Source organism: Marmota monax, unplaced genomic scaffold (genome assembly GCF_021218885.2).
Source record: "Marmota monax isolate L192 unplaced genomic scaffold, Marmota_monax_Labrador192_F-V1.1 WCK01_AAM20220418_F8-fsc00003, whole genome shotgun sequence".
NCBI classification, from domain to species: domain Eukaryota; kingdom Metazoa; phylum Chordata; class Mammalia; order Rodentia; family Sciuridae; genus Marmota; species Marmota monax.
The window spans coordinates 26,568,931-26,573,442 of NW_026694084.1; the positions used below are offsets into that span (position 1 = coordinate 26,568,931).

Consider the following 4,512-nt stretch of genomic DNA (forward strand, 5'->3'; position numbering starts at 1 on the left):
TCGACTATATACCTGGAAGCAGGCCCACCACTCAGCTCCAGCTATGCTCAACCACAGTCCTAGAAGGAGTTCTGTCCATCTGGAGAGAAGGTCTGTTAGAGAAGGTCTTTATCTGCCAAAATTAGTTTGTAAAGAAAGACTGGAAGAGAAGCCTTCTTCCTTAAATTCACAGCTACCAATATGAGGCTGCAAAAATCATGAAGTGAAATATCCACAGATCCCAAACCCGGAATGAACCACACGAGACACTGGCTGCAAAAAGCAGGAGGCGTTTATTCTCATATAGGCGCCTGCGGGTGCACAGCAAAACCTCAGCCGGAGCTTCGGTGAACTGGCACACCGGGCTTTGGGGTATAGATCTTTTATAGGGGACAGGTGGGTTAGGTCTTAGCTTAGCACAGCAACAGCCTTCCTATTGGTCCCTCTGAATTCAGCAGTTGAGTCACCTAGGGGGGTAAACTTGTTTTCCCACTTTAGTTCTCAGAAAAACCATAAAATTGCATCCTGTCCTTTTAGTTCCTGTTTTTACCCTGTTTGCTCAAGTTTGGCCCTTCCGGGGTTATCTATATGGAACATCTTGCAGCTTCAGGGCACAGGGGTTAGTTTTCCTAATGTTGGGCCTGGGGCCTTGGGGTCCTTCATTCCCCCCTTTTTTTATATCATGGATATAATCTTATATCCATTGACCCATCTGCTCGGATTCCAGCATTATTTCAGCTGACGGCTCAGCATACTGGTTGGGGGTTGGTATTTACTATTAATCTAATTTTGAATAGGACCCCAGGGTCATAGGCAGTTTTATGATATACTCTCAGGCCCCATTGTTTTTTTTTTTTTATCCAATTTTTTGATGCTTTGCCTGCCTGAGTAAAGGTAATGTTTAAGGGGTTGCAGGCAAATGCGGTACATGGCCCTGCCCCGTACCATTTCAGGCTCCTGCAAGAGTCGGCAGAAAGTGGGGGATCCTGTTTTTTTTTTTTTTTTTTTTTAAATTATATTTCTTGTCCCCGATAATACTTGTCATGTCTGGCTCACAGATTGGTTGGGGTTAACTGATATGGGGAAGACACAGCACAAAGCAAGAAAAATTAACAGCGAGTGAGTCTTATCTTTAGCGGATTTTGGGTACGTTGCAACTTCCATTCTGGATCCGGAGAGGTGTCTTCGGACTCCTGTGGATGTGCAGTCTTCACGTGGGAAGCATGGATCTAAGCAGCGATGCCGTCCACTTTGAGTGCAGTAGGAGTGGTCAGCAGGATAGTGTAGGGTCCTTTTCACCGCGGTTCGAGGTTCCTGCTCTGGTGCCTGCGTACCCAGACGGTATCTCCGACCTTGAAGGGATGTGGCAGCAAGGGGGTTTTAAGTTCCTCTTTGTATGCTGCGGCTAGAGGCTTCCAGACCTCGTTCTGGACCAATTGCAAAGCATGCAAATGAGTCTGCATAGATGGGGTGAGGGAGGCATAGGTTTTAGTTTTATAAAAGTTAATAGCGGGAGGTGGGGCACCGTACAGGATTTTAAATGGGGTTAGTCCATGTGGGCCTGGGGTGTTTTGGGCCCCATACAAGGCTAAAGGTAGGAGTTGTACCCAGTCTCTAGTGCCAGTTTCAAGTGTCAATTTAGTTAAAGTCTCTTTAATGGTTTTATTTATCTTTTTTACCTGTCCTGAACTTTGGGGTCTATAACCATAATGTAATTTTTAATTAATTTTCAATGTATTGGCTACCGCCTGACTTACCTGGGAGACGAAGGCAGGCCCATTAAATGTTTCCTTTTTGGTCCTCATTATCAGGATCAAAGGGAGTAAACCTCCGATAAGTCTCTTTTAATTTCTCTAAGAAGGCTGTCGGAGTTTCCTCTGACCCCTGGATAGTCTGTCTTACCTGAGCCAAATTGGTGGGCCGTCGCCCTGCTCCATGGAGACCCCCCTGCTCCATGGAGACCGGCTATGAGTAACTGGCGATAGAGATGTAGGTGGTTCTCACCTGCTTCAGTCGCATAGTCCCAGTTTGGCCGGGTTAAAGGAAAAGCTTCGTTAATCAAATTTGTGAGTTGGGTGGGGCGCCCGTCGTCCCCTGGCACATTTTTGCGAGCTTCCAAAAGAGCCTTTTGTTTTTCCTCTGTGTCTAATAGAGAAATCTTTAATTCTGCTACTTAGGGCTGGATAACCATATTAGCAAACATCAAATCTACCTGTGTTGTCTAGAAATAAAAGCTTTAGACTAAAACTATTTTAGTAGTTCCTTTGACAGTTATCAGGCATTTCTGTCTAAGAATCTCTCTTGTAGCCTCCAGTCTATTTATTTATGGAAGTTATATTTAATTATTATTATCATTTAAGATGTCCAGGAACAGCTGTGCTTTGGCTTTGACTGTCTTTGCTAAGTGTTTAAGATGAAGCAAGTCAAACTGACTTTTGTTTCTACCTATTGTTTACAGTCAGCTGAGTTATCCTGGGAGTCCTCGGGAACTTCATAGCAGCTTTTCAGTTCTGCTAGTGCCATTTGCGCTAGGATGGGTCCAGGCCTTGTTTGACCATATGGCTTCCCTCAGAAGCATCAGGGATGTCTCCCTTTTTTTAATGACCCTCCTCTTTACAGCAAATGCACCATTTGGCTTTCTGTCCTCCACTGGTCTCATTAATCTCCCTGCTCAGGAGGTTATGTGGCCTAGAGTTGCTGAGCCCTTTGGAGAAGTCCCCTATTCCCTGATTCAGACTGACTCAGAGGGCAAGAGCCAAATATTGGTTTTCTTGGCCCTTTTAATTTAACTAATTTTAAAAACTTGATCTTAAACATCCAGCAAATAAGTTAACAGCCTTATATTAAGAGCACTGGGCTTTAATGTCTATCTCTCTATCCTGTAGGTGATAACTCTTTATCTTATGTTGACCCAGGTTGTGTTCTTAAAGCAATACCTCTTTAGAATATTAATAGGCAATCCTTAAACCATCTATAAGCAAACTACAAAACAAAACTAACTAGGGTAAAAACATATTTAGCTTATATAATAGCTACCTTGAATTCTGGCAAGGTTATACATCATAATTTCCTGTTTGAGATCCTAGTAATCTTGGCAAAAACCTACTTTTGGACACAACTTTAACTGTACTGAAATCTGGCTTACTTTTTTTATAGCCATTTTCACATGTAGTGAGATGGGACAGAGCCTTATCTCAAGTAAGGCAGGGCTCTTTATAAATCTCAAGTACTATAGTTCTGAAGCTGATCATTTTACAAAGTTTACATAAATTGTTGTTCAAGTTTACATGAACATTAGCTAACACAACATAATATTACACCTAAAATATGAATTAAAGGCTGAAAGCTTTTAACTTCTTGTAGAAAAGTAGTAATGTACTTTTGTGTTTTGCAATTAAACCTTCACACAGATTAGGCTCTTATTAACTTAAAAATACATAAATTGTATCTTAGAGTAGAAAGTAACATGGAACTGTACATATCTTATTGATAACAAGTTCAGTTATAGAACACAAATGATATAATCGAATTTTTAACATTTTTTTTTTAAGCCTAAAATTACCATACAACTTTAGAACACCAGCTTGATATAATGTTCTTTTGAAGCTTTTACCTTACAGACTTGTATACCTGGAAGATATGAACACATTAATAACACCATAATTACATAAATTTTTTTTTTTTTTACATTTTGAAACAATACTTGTAAACTTTTAAATTTAAGCAGAGTTAACATTTTATTAGGGTCTTTTTGAACACCTAGAGAAACTTATAAGCTTAATTTTGAGGACATCTTTACTTTTATCTGTTTACCCAATCTAAATTGAACCGTTTGAATCACGTGAATTAAAGATATTTGGATCTATTTTTAATTTTTTTTTTTTCAGGCTACCCAGTTCAAAATTGAAACTTTTAAAATTTTTTATCCCAAGTATTTAAGTTTTCTATCATGAACTATCTGAAATCAAACTAAACAATTGTTTAAACCCAACTTTTAACTGCAAGATAGTGCAATGCTTTAGAAACCCATTCAGATACCAGATTGTTATAATAAAAATTATTATTATTTATTTTTTAGACACATATTTAACCTAGATTATCCCTAAGAAACAATTAGACAACCAGATAAGAAAATATCTCTCCAGGTTTTGAACTTTCATTTAATTATGACTCCCATCAGTGGCACCATAGATTTTTCTATGAGTGGACCAGATGTTTTCACGTAGGGGCAACTATAGGTGTAAAATCAAGGGTCTCAGTGTGACTGGCTTTACTGCATTCAGTGTCCCTTTTTTTTAAGTAAACAGAGGTTAAGTAAACAGATCCTTAAGATGTAGATAAGGACCCAGGGAACTCCCCAGAGCTAAATGGCTCTGGCAGCTGCTGGGAGTCCCTTAATCCTATCTTTCACCCACAGGATCAGTTCCTCTAGTTTAGGTATTTTTTTTTTTTTTTAACTTGTTAGTAGCCAGCTCCCAAAAAGTCCATCCTCTGCTTGCAGTTGTTTCGAGTGCTAGGCTTCCCCAAGAAAGC

The 4,512-nt window shown here is 39.7% G+C and overlaps 1 long non-coding RNA gene across 1 annotated transcript; it reads right to left on the reverse strand.

Annotated features, from left to right (window-relative positions):
• Positions 1 to 253: 253 nt before the first annotated feature.
• On the reverse strand, positions 254 to 3,586 carry LOC131424966 (uncharacterized). The gene is made up of 2 exons (XR_009228676.1): positions 1,984 to 3,586; positions 254 to 1,436 (listed from the first exon to the last, which is right to left on the reverse strand). It is a non-coding gene; the product is annotated as an uncharacterized LOC131424966 (long non-coding RNA).
• Positions 3,587 to 4,512: the final 926 nt, after the last annotated feature.